The following is a 19,095-nucleotide window of genomic DNA, read 5'->3' as shown; positions in this document are numbered from 1 at the left end:
TCTACTATCAAAAACTAAATCTTTTTATTGGAAATCTGTCATGCGGTTGTCTAATTACAAGAGAGTTTCACTCAGATATAAATACAACTCAGAAACGCTATAATTTAAATAGATCAAATTTAGTATGTTACCTAGTGCATACAATTGTAGATCTGGTGTCAAATTTTGGTTTAAATCGATTGGAAAAAATGCACCCAAAGTACATAATCGATTTTTGGGTATTTCTATATTAACTATATGCCAAGGATTAATAGCGATCGATCTCTGGCCAAATTCAATAAAATCCCTAGAAATATATATTTTGTAACTATCCTTCACCCGGTTGATTTTAACCGTTCAAGGGTTTCATTAATTTATGCTGGGGAAAACGGACGTCTTAATTAGAAAGTATGCGAAAAAGTTTTGGAAAAATCATTCGCAATGATTAATTGACTAAAATTTCAATTAAAAATTTAAAAAAAAATATTCCGAAATGAACATTCTCTTTTTCTAAAGTATATCTGTGCCAAGTTTGATATCTGGAGGAACACTAGATTAATGGTCTGTCTTATTGAGCCCAATCATATGTTTATTTAGTTCAAACTGTGTCGTTTTCCCTTTTGCATAGATTTTCAGATTCAGATTTTTTGATTCGAATTTTTGAATTATTCGATTTTTTATTGCAGCTCTGAGTGCATAGAATAATCCATGTTCCTGTATTTTTTTCGAAAGTGCTTGATATTTTGTTAGGCAGGATACTGCAATGCTCTATGCTTTTTGAGGGACAGAAACAGGATGCTTGAAGAAGCATTAGTGAAGGTCATTTTTCCATATGCATAAACTTTGAAGGTTATTTGGCTATGCGAGAAGAATAAAATGGATTATAACATAAATTTAGATAATAAGATTAACTAAGATATAGATGCCTAGTTACAAATTATGCTTGTACTTAAACAAATATAGTACATAGTACAAACTATGCTACTACTTAAGCTTGAAATATCAAGAATGTGCATAAAATACAAAAAAATATTTCATCGAAATTAATTTATGAGGATTCAAGAAGAATATTATTTCAGTAGAATTCATGAAAAAGTAATTCCTAGATTCATTAAGATACATATGCCTTTTACAAACTATAATACTTAAGCTTGAAATATTAAAACTATGCACAAGAGCCAAAAAAATTATTTTAAACGAAAATTAGTAATTAAACATGTAAGATGAATATTATTGCATTAAAATTCCCGGATGGAAGACTAATTCCAAGATTAACTAAGTCGTTGATGCCTGTTCAAAATTAAGTTGATTAAATCTGAAGTATCAAAAATGTGCACAAGAGACAAAAGAATATATAATTGAAATTTATATTTGAACAAACAAGATAAATATTATTTTAATAGAATTCACAATGGAAAAAGTAATTTGAAATTAACTAAGATATAGATACCGATTACAAAACCATGCTATCGATAGGACTATTATAGGATTTCAAAAATTTGGCCAGAAAAAAAAATTAGGAACAAATCAGATTTTTATTGATTAAAATCTGAGGTTGAGTGAGCAATGTCTTAACAATTAAGTTATAAACTCCAATAAGATCTCTATCATGTGCCATGAATAAAATATCAAAAATTTACGTAAAAAAAAACTAGAGAAATTCATTATCGAGCTCATTAAATTATTATTGATTCATCAAAATCCAAGAATGGCAAATAATTCTCAGAATTAACTAAGACTAACTAATTCTATCGAAAACTGATAATAGATATGTAAATCTTGATTAATTAAGATTTTAATACCAATCGGGTAGTTATTGCCGATACGACTAAATCTAAGAATGGGAAAGTAAATCTTGGATTAATTAAAATGCAATTAAGATCACTAGCCACATATTGAGTAAGGTTGATATCAAAAATTTGTTTCTGGAAAAAAATATTCTATGGAAATTGATTATCGAACACATTAGATTATTGCTGATTCATCAAAATCCAAGAATGACAAGTATATCTCAGCGCAATCACATGTTTATTTAGTTCAAATTGTGACATTTTCCCCTGTTGCATAGATTTTCAGATTCAGATTTTTTGATTCGAATTTTTGAATTATTCGATTTTTTATTGCGGCTCTGAGTGCATAGAATAATCCATGTTCCTGCATTTTTTTCGAAAGTGCTTGATATTTTGTAAGGCAGGATACTGCAATGCTTTAATTTATGCTTTTTGAGGGACAGAAACAGGATGCTGGAAGAAGCATTAGTGAAGGTCATTTTTCCATATGCATAAACTTTGAAGGTCATTTGGCTATGCGAAAAGTATAAAATGGATTATAACATAAATTTTCTTTCACGATACGAAATATTTAATGGATATCAATTACTAAATAATACATCAGAATCGATTCATCACAATTCATGAGTATATAACAAAGCATGTATTTTGGAAGTAAAAGCAGAGATATAAAAATTATCATACGGGAAATATCAAAAATATATACAAGAGGCAAAAAATATTTAACCAAAATCAGTAATTAAACATGTAAGATGAATATTATTGCATTAAAATTCATGGATGAGAGAATAATTCCAAGATTAACTCAGATATAGATGCCTAGTTACAAAATATGCTTGTACTTAAACATAGTACATAGTACAAACTATGCTACTACTTAAGCTTGAAATATAAAAAATGTGCATAAAATACAAAAAATATTTAATCAAAATTAATATATGAGGATACACGAAGAATATTATTTCAGTAGAATTCATGAAAAAGTAATTCCAAGTTTCACTAAGATACATATGCCTTTTACAAACTATAATATTTAAGCTTGCACAAGAACCAAAAAAATTTGTTTTAAACAGAAATTAGTAATTAAACATGTAAGATGAATATTACTGCATTAAAATTCACGGATGAGAGAATAATTCCAAGATTAACTAAGTCATTGATGCCTGTTCAAAATTAAGTTGATTAAATCTAAAGTATCAAAAATGTGCACAAGAGACAAAAGAATATATAATCGAAATTAATATTTGAGCAAACACGATGACTATTATTTTAGTAGAATTCACAATGGAAAAAGTAATTCAAAATTAACTTAGATACCAATTACAAACCATGCTATCGATAAGAGTGTCAAAGATTTCAAAAATTTGGTCAGCAAAAAAAAAAAAAAAAAAAAAAAAAAAAAAAAAAAAAATTGCGAACAAATCAGATTCTAATTGATCAAAATCTGAGGTTGAGTGAGCAGTGTCTTAACAATTAAGTTATAAATTCCAATAAGACTACTACCATGTGCCATGAATAAAATTGATAAAAATATCAAAAATTTATTAAAAAATTATAGAAATTCATTATCGAGCTCATTAAATTATTACTGATTCATCAAAATCCAAGAATGACAAGCAAAAAATCCAAGAATGACAAGCAAATCTCAGAATTAATTAAGACTAACTTATTCTTCGAAAACTGATAATAGATATGTAAATGTTGATTAAGATTTAAATACCATTCGGGTAGGTTATTGCCGATACGACTAAATCTAAGAATGGGCGAGTAAATCTTGGATTAATTAAAATGCAAATAAGACCACTAGCCACATATTGAGTAAGACTGACGAAGATATCAAAAATTGTTCTGGAAAAAAAATATTCTATGGAAATTGTTTATCGAACACATTGGATTATTGCTGATTCATCAAAATCCAAGAATGGCAAATAATTCTCAGAATTAATTAAGACTAACTAATTCTTCGAAAAATGATGATAGATAAGTAAATCTTGATTAATTAAGATTTAAATACCAATCGGGTGGGTTATTGCTGAAACGACTAAATCTAAGAATGGGCGAGTAAATCTTGGATTAATTAAAATGCAAATAAAATCACTAGCCACATATTGAGTAAGATTGACGAAGATATCAAAAATTTATTCTGGAAACAAAGAAACAAAAAAATATTCTATAGAAATTGATTATCGAACACATTAGATTATTGCTGATTCATCAAAATCCAAGAATGACAAATAAATCTCAGAATTAATTAAGACTAATTAATTCTTCGAAAACTGATAATAGATAAGTAAATCTTGATTAATTAAGATTTAAATATCAGTCGGGTAGGTTATTGCCGATACGACTCAATCTAAGAATGGGCGAGTAAATCTTGGATTAATTAAAATGCAAATAAAATCAATAGCCACATATTGAGTAAGATTGACGAAGATATCAAAAATTTGTCTGGAAACAAAACAAAACGAAATATTCTATAGAAATTGATTATCGAACACATTAGATTATTGCTGATTCATCAAAATCCAAGAAAGACAAGTGTACCTCAGATTAATTAAAATCGGTATTGACTAATCGAAATCTGAAGATGAATTAATAAATTTTAGATTAATTAAGATATAAATATCATCACATTACCTATTAGCTAAGAAACAAGAGTAGATTCTTTCCCACTATTATTTTGATTAAATTATAAACAATCATGCTACTTACTGTCTTTGTCATTTTTTTTTCTCCTTTCCCAGGAGAGAGTTTTTACATCATAAATATCACTTCACAATTCATTTAAATTTACACAAATAAAATGTCATTAAACAACTGCACGACATTAACTAATGGATTAAATTTTCTAATAAGATTAAAAGTGCTCAGCAGTTATTTAATATTAATTTATATTTTCTAACATCACAATATAGAAAAATATATCAAAGAACTTACTGAAAGAGCTTTCTGAAGATCACACGAAGCCGTCACAACTTGATCTAACAATGATATATTGAATATTTTGCTCAACGGAACTTTCCAAGGGGTGGGGTTGGCATTATCTGAAAGGCGAGGGAAAGTCCCTCCTTCTGGCAGTTTCCCCTTGCTTTTGACAGCAGGAAGCCTGTTTTCGAGGGGGGTTAGTGCTTCCCCTCTCGTTTGGAGTTACCTGGGTATTCAGGAGATGAATTGCCGATTTCTCCTCCTATTTGACCTAATTTATTCCTTTTGTGATTGATAAATCGGATTTTGGTTTGAAAAAACTCTTTTTTTTTTAACTGTCATTTCAAAATTTTCTGTCCCGAAAAAAATTTACTCTGTTTGTTTCTATTCTGAAATCAATGAAATGAATTTATAGAATAATGTAAACGTTTTAACTATCCAGATAAATTTAGATTAATTTTGCTAAAATTTCTTAACAATACACGAAAAAACGCAGCTAAAATAATTCAAAATTTAGCCTTATTGATCAAAAACTGAATTACACAATAATATTCACGGAACACATATAAACACAAAAAAGAATGAAACCGATTATTTAAGGAATCATAAAAATGACATCATTTTGGTACTATGAGAAAAACCGAACTTTGCAATTTGAAAATCAAACAAACACAACATAAAGAATTAATAATAATAACAGCAATAATACCATTTTTGATCTATGGTTTCTCTTTCCATTATTTATTTTTAGATGCAGTTTTCTACGATTATTTACAATATGAATCTGATTCTTAAAATCATTTGTTTTTCTTCTTTTTTCACTCCTGAATGCTTATGCAAAAATTAATCTAATTGGTACTATGAGAAAAACTGAACTTTGCAATTTGAAAATCAAACAAACGTAACATAAAGAATTAATAATAATAACAGCAATAATACCATTTTTGATCTACGGTTTCTATTTCCATTATTTATTTTTAGATGCAGTTTTCTACGATTATTTACAATATGAATCTGATTCTTAAAATCATTTGTTTTTCTTCTTTTTTCACTCCTGAATGCTTATGCAAAAATTAATCTAATTGGTACTATGAGAAAAACTGAACTTTGCAATTTGAAAATCAAACAAACACAACATAAAGAATTAATAATAATAACAGCAATAAATAATACCATTTTTGATCTATGGTTTCTCTTTCCATTATTTATTTTTAGATGCAGTTTTCTACGATTATTTACAATATGAATCTGATTCTTATAATGATTTGTTTTTCTTCTTTTTTCACTCCTGAATGCTTATGCAAAAATTAATCTAATTGGTACTATGAGAAAAACTGAACTTTGCGATTTGAAAATCAAACAAACGTAACATAAAGAATTAATAATAATAACAGCAATAATACCATTTTTGATCTACGGTTTCTATTTCCATTATTTATTTTTAGATGCAGTTTTCTACGATTATTTACAATATGAATCTGCCGGCCTCCTGGCATAGGGGTAGCGCGTCTTCCCCGTGATCTGGGCGTCCCGGGTTCGAGGCCCGGTTTGGGCATGGTTGTTCTTCTGTTGTTCTATCTGTGAGATGTGTGAATGTGCCCTCCTGTAAAAAGGGGTTGTGCAAGCGAATGAGTGATGCGTGAGTGGCAAAGTCGTACTCTTGGCCCTAGTTGGCGCTGCTATAAAAAATAAGAGACGTTCCCCCTCAGGCTTAAATCACTGTCTTCGTAACAGTGGGCTTGTCAGTGGCAAGTGCCATAAGAAACAAACAAACAAACAATATGAATCTGATTCTTAAAATCGTTTGTTTTTCTTCTTTTTTCACTCCTGAATGCTTATGCAAAAATTAATCCTTTATAAAATGTGAAATAAATAGATGGTAAGTTTATGAATAATAAATTAAAATACCATTGTCTTTTTTCTTTCACGATTTTGGCAATAAGCAGAATAGAAAGCGTAAATCAAGATGGAAAAATCGTTCAAATATTCTATAGAGCAGATCATTGATTCTAGAAATTTTGGCATGTAGTTAGTTCTTGATTAGTACGTAATCGTGAAGAAAAATTATAATTAGAATTTTGAGTGAAATGAAAAGAAATATTAAAATTTTATTTGAAGGATTTTGAAGCAAATTATCACTTATAAATCATTTTTACTTCATTTTAAAATTAAAATAACAACTCTTCAGAGCTATCAATTTTACTTTTGCGCAATATTTTTCTAATTTTTTAAAGGTTATTTTACAACAACACTTTTAAATCGTTTGTTACTGGTTTTAAATTTACGTTGCGACATTATTAAATTCAGTTTTTTTTGTGCAATTTAACATTATTATTAATTACAAATAAATATTTATAAATGTAAAAATCAATGAATCAAATTATGACATTACTTTGTTACAATGCTACAGGCTGCGTGTTCGAATTGCTGGACAACCAGCAGACACTCAAATCCGAAATTTCGTTTTATAACAATTACTAAATATGCTGAGTTCATTCATGTTAATTGCAGTTTATATGCAATTAATAAATAAATACTTATCTCTGATAATGTAATTGATTGCTCAATGTTATCCAAATTACCTGCAAATGCGTCTCACATCGAGATTTCTTAGCATTACTCCTACCTATTGTAAACCTCGCATGTAAAATAATAAAAATGTGTATCTATTGATTAAAAATATAGAGCTTTTATAGGAACGATTTCTACATAATATGGCATATAAAAATTATCGTAAAAAATTGTAACAAAAAAAGGTAAAAGGAAACTTTGAAAGCAAAAACGTTAATATTTCCAAATATCTCTACTGCAATAATAAAGGCAAATAACTGAGTGCGAGCTTGCGCTCTATGGATCGGACAGATGTACTTAGGAGAGATAAAATGTGCATATCAAAGGAGTTTTTTTAAAAAATTTTAATTAATTAAAAATTAAGCGAGATTTTAGACGTTCCATTGCGACAATTTTCGAAAATATTTCCTAAAAAATTACCGTTTAAGTTTTACCGTTTAAAGTTTTAAACAATTTCACTGTCAGTAATTCCAATTAAGCTGGTGTAAATTTCTTCAGATTTTATTAACTTTCAAATATATTTTTAATTAGATTTTACAAAAAATGTTCTAATTTTTATTAATGGAAATCATTTTGCTTTCATTATGTCTACTATATTATATCATGTTTTTTTTCCGATTTTGAGAGTCAAATTATGAAGTTTCGGCTTATTTTTCTAAATTGATCAGTTTTCTTTTTAAAAAATGTTTTCAGCAAAATTTTTGAATACTGTGAAAATTGCAACTAACATTTAACGAATTTATTCATTAATTCACGAATAACATTTATTCAGAAACGAACACTCTTTTATTTTTAATCTCTATTAAAAATAAAAATGAATATGTGTATACCTCTGTCTCTCTGTATGTGTGTTTGATACTCTAGAGGCCAGACCGTTGAGATACAGCTATCATATTTGACACATATATTATCTTGGAGGGTGAGAATGTACACCTTGTGAGAGGCTTTTTTGGAAATCTAATTAGAATTTTAATTAATTAAAAATTAAATTAAATTTTGGCATTCCTTTTGCGTAAACTTAGGAAGTATAATAGCACAAAAATAACTTTTGTATCAATTAAATATTCAAAAAATTATCTTTTCACTGATAGCAATTTTATATATATAAATATTTCTATATTTGAATATAGAAATATTTATTAACATATTTTGCCGTATAAATTCTTCTATATTGAATCAATTTTTGTAAAAAAAAAAAAAAAATGTTTGTACAGTTTTAAAATTAAAATAAAATTGTCCTTTTCATGATATTAATTTAAAAGGCGTGCATTTTTTTAAATTTTGGCAATTAAAATTTTTTTAAAAAACATAATTTCCAACATTGTTGTTCTGAAATTCAAATCGCTTTCATCCTTACATCTTTTATTTAGCTGCATGATTTCTTTCATTGTTAAAAGTTAAAGAAGGACGATTTTGTTTAATATTTGTGTAGTTTATAAGCCAGATAAAAGTGAACTAGCAATATAACGAAATTTAGAGGATAAATGAATCGAATATTTATATTATGATGTTAAGGGATAGTCACCATTAAAAAGATTCATACATGAATTTGACAATATTAAAATACGTCTTTAATGTCAGACAATTTGACATAATTATGAGCATGAAGTATATATATAAACGATTTATTTTAAAACAAATATAATCAATGTTCCTGCTGAACCAGCTGATTATCTGAGGCAACCAATGATGAATAACAAACGTTTCAAATGACCATGTGATGAATAAAAAACATTTTTGAAAACTTTTTATTATCGCTTTTTTTACCTTGGCATTTTGCTTTCTTATTAAAATTACAAATTTTTTTTATCGAAATAAGAAAAAGAAAAGATTATTGAATAATTCTGTTATATATAGTACGTAAATCATGAGATATATTCTGTCCAAAGCAGCAAAAGATCGTCGGCCAACCATCGCCCTACAGAATTCGCAAGGCCGAGGCGACATCTCCCCGACATGGGACAAGTCCTTTTGCAGAACGGCATGCGATGATCTCCGCGGCTTGTTTCCAACAAATTTGCCGATCATTTCCTGACGTGTATTATCACGAGCAACTTTATACTAAGCATTTCGCAATTTTTTTTATCGCTGGGCGACCCAATACCAATAACTTCTCCATGTCCAAATATCAATCATTAGGCGATTTATTATTGAACATTTGCCGGCGTCATTCTGAATTATTGTTTTATTGTTTGTTCATTCAGTTTCCTCAATTTCTATAAATTATTCTCATAATATTTCAAATTATCACGCTTTCAAAATTTTGCTAAACTACTGCAAATGCGAAATATTTTGTGTAGTTTATTTTCTCTTTTACTTATCAATGATTTTGTTTGTTACGTATTTTTATAAATTTAAAACTGCATAGAACAGTTGTTTGCTTTTCATAGAATGACGTTTTCCAGGATTTTCATTTTAATTTTTCTTCAACTATTTTTAACAATTATTATAGTATATATTTACCATATTCTTAGTCTATACAATTTTTAAATGACAAAATGATTTTTTTACTGCTCTTTAAGAAAAATAAACAAATTTTTAAATAATCCGAATTAATTTTAAATTTGATCTGCACATCTATCTATACATAAAATTTATTTCCTTCATTTATATTTCCTATTTTTTTATTTCATTGTTAATGCATGGGAAAAAATAGCACATTCATAGCCTCAATTTTATAATTAGTCAGTATAATTTTACTGATATGTATATAATACATCTACTTTTAAATTTCTAAAATTCTGTGTCAGTTAATTATATTATTACCGTTCTTTATCTTGCCATTTTCCATTTTTTTTTATTTCAATGCGCTATTTTTTATTTAAGAAGAAGAATTTTTATGGAATAATCCTCTAATATAGTATTAACTCATGAAATATATTCTGTAGTACATACAAAACTTTCAATGATTCTTCTTTCTGCTCATGTATTTTTTTAACAGTATATGTCAATTTAATAAGTTTGTTACGGGATCAATGGAAGTATAGTCACTCTATTCAAATCTATACTTCGAATTTTAGGTGAAATTTTAGAAAAATAGTAAGGCATATAGCACAATGAATAAAATAATGAGCATAATCATAGCCATGAAGTTATATCAAAACGAATTATTTGAAAACAAATATAGCGAACATTCCTGGTAAACCAACTGTTCGGATTTTGATATTTTATTATTTCAAAGTGCTATTTTTTATTGAAGAAGGAGAATTATTTTTGAATAATTCTTATGATATAGCACGTAAATCATGAAATATATTCTGTAGTACATACAAAATTGCAATGTTGATTGATTCATTCTTCTTTCTGTATATATGTAATTTTTTACGAACATACTTTGACTCAGCAAGCATGTTACTGGATTAATGAAGTATATTCATTCCACTTTCAAAGCTAAATATATGAAATATATTCTGTAGTACATACAAATATGCAATGTTGATTGATTCGTTCTTGTTTCTGTAAATATGTAATTTTTTACGAACATATTTCGATTCAGCAAGCATGTTACTGAATTAATGAAGTATATTCATTCCACTTTCAAAGCTAAATATATGAAATATATTCTGTAGTACATACAAAATTGCAATGTTGATTGATTCATTTTTCTTTCTGTATATATGTAATTTTTTACGAACATACTTTGACTCAGCAAGCATGTTACTGGATTAATGAAGTGTATTCATTCCACTTTCAAAGCTAAATATATGAAATATATTCTGTAGTACACACAAAATTGCAATGTAGATTGATTCATTCTTCTTTCTGTATATATGTAATTTTTTACGAACATACTTTGACTCAGCAAGCATGTTACTGGATTAATGAAGTATATTCATTCCACTTTCAAAGCTAAATATATGAAATATATTCTGTAGAACATACAAAATTGCAATGTTGATTGATTCGTTCTGGTTTCTGTATATATGTAATTTTTTACGAACATACTTCTACTCAGCAAGCATGTTACTGAATTAATGAAGTATATTCATTCCACTTTCAAAGCTAAATATATGAAATATATTCTGTAGAACATACAAAATTGCAATGTTGATTGATTCGTTCTGGTTTCTGTATATATGTAATTTTTTACGAACATACTTCGACTCAGCAAGCATGTTACTGAATTAATGAAGTATATTCAATCCACTTTCAAAGCTAAATATATGAAATATATTCTGTAGTACATACAAATTTGCAATGTTGATTGATTCATTTTTCTTTCTGTATATATGTAATTTTTTACGAACATACTTTGACTCAGCAAGCATGTTACTGAATTAATGAAGTATATTCAATCCACTTTCAAAGCTAAATATATGAAATATATTCTGTAGAACATACAAAATTGCAATGTTGATTGATTCGTTCTGGTTTCTGTATATATGTAATTTTTTACGAACATACTTTGACTCAGCAAGCATGTTACTGAATTAATGAAGTATATTCATTCCACTTTCAAAGCTAAATATATGAAATATATTCTGTAGTACATACAAATGTGCAATGTTGATTGATTCATTCTTCTTTCTGTAAATATATAACTTTTTACGAACATACTTCGACTCAGCAAGCATGTTACTGGATTAATGAAGTATATTCATTCCACTTTCAAAGCTAAATATATGAAATATATTCTGTAGTACATACAAATTTGCAATGTTGATTGGTTCATTCTTCTTTCTGTAAATATATAAGTTTTTACGAACATACTTTGACTCAGCAAGAATGTTACTGGATTAATGAAGTGTATTCATTCCACTTTCAAAGCTAAATATATGAAATATATTCTGTAGTACATACAAAATTGCAATGTTGATTGATTCGTTCTGGTTTCTGTATATATGTAATTTTTTACGAACATACTTCGACTCAGCAAGCATGTTACTGAATTAATGAAGTATATTCATTCCACTTTCAAAGCTAAATATATGAAATATATTCTGTAGTACATACAAATGTGCAATGTTGATTGATTCATTCTTCTTTCTGTAAATATATAACTTTTTACGAACATACTTCGACTCAGCAAGCATGTTACTGGATTAATGAAGTATATTCATTCCACTTTCAAAGCTAAATATATGAAATATATTCTGTAGTACACACAAAATTGCAATGTAGATTGATTCATTCTTCTTTCTGTAAATATATAACTTTTTACGAACATACTTCGACTCAGCAAGCATGTTACTGGATTAATGAAGTATATTCATTCCACTTTCAAAGCTAAATATATGAAATATATTCTGTAGTACATACAAATTTGCAATGTTGATTGGTTCATTCTTCTTTCTGTAAATATATAAGTTTTTACGAACATACTTTGACTCAGCAAGCATGTTACTGGATTAATGAAGTGTATTCATTTCACTTTCAAAGCTAAATATATGAAATATATTCTGTAGTACATACAAAATTGCAATGTTGATTGATTCGTTCTGGTTTCTGTATATATGTAATTTTTTACGAACATACTTCGACTCAGCAAGCATGTTACTGGATTAATGAAGTGTATTCATTCCACTTTCAAAGCTAAATATATGAAATATATTCTGTAGTACATACAAATGTGCAATGTTGATTGATTCATTCTTCTTTCTGTAAATATATAACTTTTTACGAACATACTTCGACTCAGCAAGCATGTTACTGGATTAATGAAGTATATTCATTCCACTTTCAAAGCTAAATATATGAAATATATTCTGTAGTACACACAAAATTGCAATGTAGATTGATTCATTCTTCTTTCTGTATATATGTAATTTTTTACGAACATACTTTGACTCAGCAAGCATGTTACTGGATAAATGAAGTGTATTCATTCCACTTTCAAAGCTAAATATATGAAATATATTCTGTAGAACTTACAAAATTGCAATGTTGATTGATTCGTTCTGGTTTCTGTATATATGTAATTTTTTACGAACATACTTCGACTCAGCAAGCATGTTACTGAATTAATGAAGTATATTCATTCCACTTTCAAAGCTAAATATATGAAATATATTCTGTAGTACATACAAATGTGCAATGTTGATTGATTTATTCTTCTTTCTGTAAATATATAACTTTTTACGAACATACTTCGACTCAGCAAGCATGTTACTGGATTAATGAAGTATATTCATTCCACTTTCAAAGCTAAATATATGAAATATATTCTGTAGTACATACAAATATGCAATGTTGATTGATTCGTTCTTGTTTCTGTAAATATGTAATTTTTTACGAACATATTTCGATTCAGCAAGCATGTTACTGAATTAATGAAGTATATTCATTCCACTTTCAAAGCTAAATATATGAAATATATTCTGTAGTACATACAAAATTGCAATGTTGATTGATTCGTTCTTGTTTCTGTATATATGTAATTTTTTACGAACATACTTTGACTCAGCAAGCATGTTACTGGATTAATGAAGTGTATTCATTCCACTTTCAAAGCTAAGTATATGAAATATATTCTGTAGTACATACAAAATTGCAATGTTGATTGATTCGTTCTTTTTTCTGTAAATATGTAATTTTTTACGAACATACTTCGACTCAGCAAGCATGTTACTGGATTAATGAAATATATTCATTCCACTTTCAAAGCTCAATTTTAAATTTTGCGTGATATTTAGAACTTAGAGAAGCATATAGTATAAAGAATATAATAAAGTAACGATGAACGTTATAAAGGTATCTAAAATAAATGAGTTACAGAATCATTAAAATTTGAAATTACTTTGAGGACGCCATTAATACTAAGCACGTATTAATGATTTAATTTGCAGTTTTACTAACTAACAAACCAAGTGAACCAGTAGAAGGCTGCTAGTAATATATATGAATATGTGTGTTTATTGATACTCCACAGGGCAGACTGTTTGATCTAAAGAAACTAAACCAAACTTAGCACAGGATCAAATTTCTAAAGTGCGTCCAATTTTAAATATTATTGCTCTTTCCTATGGCATTGTAAGTGGAAAAATAATGTCAGAAAATTGGGCACTGACTAAAAGATTGAGTTATAGAACTAACTCTGGATATTTCGTAAGTAGTGCCCTTTTTTTATCTTTTGAGGATGGTTGGGGGGATCTCAAGGGGGATTTTTGGGAACTTTTGAAAATGCGATAAGCTAGGGGTCTTCATTGAACGAACTATATTTCTTAACAAAGGTAATATGCTGCCTGATGTCGTTACGTGGTTTGCGCATGGATTATCATCCCAGGGGAATTGGGTTCGATTTCCGGACGACGAGTTCTATGGGAATCAACAACTGGACTTCCTCCATTAGGGGAATGATTGAAAAAAGAAAACGCCACCCCTCTTTTTCACTTATCCCATATTCTATCTCTGCTGAAGTTTATTAGACGCAACGAGTAAAAGCAAGATTAATATTTTCGATTAAAAGCCCATAAGTCCATTAAAATTTAAGTGGGGAAATGCTATGGAAAAAAAGCTACATCTACTTAAAATAATAACTCAGGGTAATGGAAAGAGGATTCATCCTAATATTCTAATAATATTCTAATTCGGCAGAAATAGGGATTAAATACTAGAAAATTGAAACTACTCTTTCTATGCCGGATGCTGTCAATTTAGTTTAGTCCGCGTTGCCAAACCGAGATGTATTCTTTTCTCCCCGAATCTTAAAAAGCGAGATATTCTTAATTACTAAAAAGATTATAATTATTTGAAGCTTTTTTTTTCAAACTAAAAGCATAATTTTCAAAAGTATGACATCAAAAAGCAATTTGGCATTTATAATAAGCTGATTATATTCCTTAAAATTAATAAAAGTTATTTAGCACAAGGAGATAAAAAATAAAATGCCCGAATTTATTCTTTTTCATATCAATTAATTTTTACATAATGACTTTTAATTTGATAATGTTTTCAGAATGGCATATTATTCTGTAAATAGATGATGTGAAATTTGTTATGCACAAAATGATGTGATATTTCAGAAATAAAGTTTTTGGAATTTGAAGATTTTTTTTTCTTCTTATTTTCAATTTTTTATCGTTGAAATAGATGAAATTTTTTGATTTACATCTTAATTAAAAGAAAAGGGGAGAAACTGTTCTAAAATGCACGATTTAGAAAATTTTTTAAGGAATCTAAAGTCAAACAAAATATTAAAATTAGTGAATGAAATCACTTTAAATTAATATCTAACAGCCGTTCCCATGTATTTCTTTCAATATAAAGCATATTATTTGGATAGAAATGTCTTTTAAAATACAATAAATATCTTGAAAATATTTTTAAAATATTAATTTAAATTGATTTCAATTATTAATTTTAATATTTTCTATATATATAATAATATTCGAAAATATTCATTGACAATCTTGACTAACTAGAACTTTGTTTAGTGAGCTTAAGTGGCACTAACCGCCTTTGGTCTCCAGCTAGTCCTCAGGGAATAATGCTCGCTAAATTTTTCAACATTTTATGTAGCTTTTACTCTTGATAAAAACACTGATATCGTAATCCTAGTTGCCTCTGGTGACCAGCTTGTTAGCCAGGAATATTAGTTATATTTAATTTCTGATAAATCATTTATATATATGATTCCACCATATTGTTTGGTATTAAAGGCACATTTTTTAATAGTCTTATATGTGTTCAGTACACAGTTCTTATATCTGTTTAATATTCATAAATTCTTCATTGTGTACATGAACCTTTCTGATGGAGAACAGTTCATAGTACTATTAAAGCATAAATATTCGTTTCACTATCTTCTAATTTTTGCGATATTAGGCTATGCTTTTTCATTTATTTGTTTCGTAAATTACTCATATATAAACTAAATGGAAATGTTTTTCTTTAGCTTTCAACAATAAGAGAAAATATCGAGATTAAATATTTGCAGAAACAATGAAAACGGTTTGAATTTCTGGGCAACCATGTAAACTATTTGAAAATGAAGAAAAAAAAATAATTTTGAAAATTATCAGAATTCAGCAAAATTAAATTGATATAATTAAAAAGACAATTTTTAAAATTTTGCATTAGTGTTGAAATTTATTTTTGTGCAATACTATTATCGGAATATCGGAAGTTATCATTGAAAACACCAATATTTTAATAAAAAAATTCCAAACAAATTCTCCAAGGTACGCATTTCCATAATCCAATCTAAGGTATTATCCTCCACATTTGACAGCTCTAGGCTAAACAGTTTGGCCTGTAGAGCGTAAGCAACACACACACACACACACACACACACACACACACACACACACACACACACACACACACACACACACACACACACACACACACACACACACACACACACACACACACACACACACACACACACACACACACAGACACACACACACAGACACACACACACAGCTTATGAAGAAATTTTAGAAATGCAATCACAAGTTCCTTCATTTTATTAGCAGTGGAGCCAAAGGGTATTTGTAATAATTTTTGGAAAACTTTTATATTTTTAAATGCAATTGTGATTAATTGATAACAGCTGTGGTTTTTCATTGCTTAATAATCCATTCATACTATGCATTAAAACCGCATTCTTTAATTTTATTGAATTTAGTACCATACAATTTTTTTCAAAATTTGTCATCTGTTAAAAATTGCCCCCAGCAATTTGTAACAGATGTTTGAGAAATAGTAACTATGTTTTAAGTTAGACGCCACAGGCAATCAGCTGTTCACTGTGAGTATTGTTACATTTATATGACTTTATTTATGACTTCATGTTCATGATTACATTAAATTGTTTGACATTAAAGTTGGATTATTTTAACAGTCTTAATTAAGTTATGTTTATCATGTACACGAACCTTTCTAATGAAGACAATCCCATAACACCATCGTGCTATTAAGAACATAAATGTTTTGCTCATCTATTTGAATTTTGAATTTCAAGATGGTATTCAAATATTTCTTGTAAGATAATTTGCTTCAAATTTTCTACAGAAAAAATGACAAATTTTCGGTTTCTAATTAATTGAAGATTTAATTAACTTTTGCACTTTAAAAAATTGACGGTATTCTTTCCTTTATCTTAAAGAATAGGTGCGCAATGTTCGATTGAAATCTTTTTAGTCGTTCAAGAGAAGACGTGGAGCATGCAGAATTGCATAATCATAATGAATTTTAATTATATAAAGACAGGAATTATATGTTTATTTATATATGCTAGAATTATATCTTCTCGTAATTTTAGAATTATGTCTTTCATGTGAACACGAAACTTAAAAAATACAGCAAACTAAGGTGTAAAGTGCAAAATATGCACCAAAATTTTGAGCTATTGTCCAATTTCGGAAGACACCAGTTTACACGCATTTTATCTTTTGAGGTACATATGAAAATAATCTCAATAAATAAATAAAACTACATTAGCAGACAATAGATAATTCAAAAGCTATACAGTGAAAGCCGACTTCAAAATAAGACTACATTAGCAGACGATAGATAATGGAAAAACTACACTGTGAAAACCGACTCCCAAATAAAACTACATTAGCAGACGATAAATATTTCAAAAGCCATACTGTGAAAGCCGACTCCCAAATAAAACTACATTAGCAGACGAGAAATATTTCAAAAGCCATACTGTGAAAGCCGACTCCAAAATAAAAAAAAAGGATAAATCGCCAATTCGTTGCCAAGCATTTTGAGGCTTCAACAATTTGTTGCCTTCAAATCGCTTCAAAAACCTCAAGAGAAAACAATATCATGTTCTGTCTTTATGGATAAAACTGTAGATCCGGATGAAATCTGTCAACGAGGTGAATTTCTGTGTGTTAATGCGTTTATAAACGCTGTTACATAAAACCAAGTAAATGAATATCAATACGTGAAGAGAACTGTAGATTGATGTTTAATATTAAATTATATGCATCTACAGGTGTATTAATTTTTTGTTTGTCTGATCTTGTCTGTATATGAATATAATAATTCAATAATAGAACAAAGTAGATAAATGAAATTTGGTATGTGGTTTTGAAACAAAATTTCAGGACGTATTTGGAGATAGCAACCGGATTAAGTCCTCTAGAGGGAATTCAGGTAATTTCGTGCCCTGATTTTCTTATTTCCCAACTTCCAAAGCCAGATACAATTTTATTGATTTTAATTTAATTCCTATTTAAGTAGTTTTAATCAGAAAGTTTTAATAAAACTAAATAGTAAAATATTAAATTGCAGATCATTTTCAAGAGATTTGGTTTTTTTTTAAGTATATTAATCATGAAAATAGAAAATAAAATTTTAAAAATAATTTTCTACACATAATAGAAAACGCAAATTTTTTAACACTATCCAAATTTTATTTAATTATAGGAATCAGAATATTTTTAAATCATAAAGCAATATAATATAAAATGTATAGAAAATATTTAATAAGAACTAGCCAAAAAATGTTTCAAAATTTAAATTGGTGGTGGTGTTTAATTTGATTAATCTCGCAGGCACGGTCTTCGCAAATTCACTACAAATAAAAATTTAAATTACTTTGAAAACACCACAAAAAGTATTTAGGCTTCCGCCCCCCCTCAAGGTTGTATGGCCCTTAGGCAGTTACCTACTTTGCCTATTTAATAATCTGATTATGTTGGGGAAATAGAGCTTATATTCTAAGATAATGAACAAAAAGCGACACAGAACTTTTGAACTGTTATGTGTATAGCATGCGATCTTATATTAAGTCTATTAATATATTATTATTGATGCTCTTACCTTATCTTAGGTCTATCTTAGGTTTATTATTATATTATTATTGATGCAATTTGATAATTTTTGCGTATGTGTCTGGTCTGTGTTTTCGTAATATATGTTGCACTTC

The 19,095-nt window shown here is 28.0% G+C and overlaps 1 protein-coding gene across 1 annotated transcript in view; it reads right to left on the bottom strand.

The window, feature by feature from the left end:
- The window catches only part of LOC129975465 (SUMO-specific isopeptidase USPL1-like), an 83,903-nt gene extending 79,161 nt beyond the window's left edge, over positions 1 to 4,742 (bottom strand). The window contains exon 1 of the mRNA XM_056088526.1: positions 4,707 to 4,742. The gene's annotated coding sequence lies outside the window, so the exon portion shown is untranslated. The remainder of the gene's footprint in view (positions 1 to 4,706) is intronic.
- Positions 4,743 to 19,095: the final 14,353 nt, after the last annotated feature.

Source organism: Argiope bruennichi, chromosome 7, assembly GCF_947563725.1.
Source record: "Argiope bruennichi chromosome 7, qqArgBrue1.1, whole genome shotgun sequence".
NCBI classification, from domain to species: Eukaryota; Metazoa; Arthropoda; class Arachnida; order Araneae; family Araneidae; genus Argiope; species Argiope bruennichi.
The sequence above is the reverse complement of the archived record's forward strand: the minus strand, read 5'-3'. Positions and strand labels throughout refer to the sequence as shown.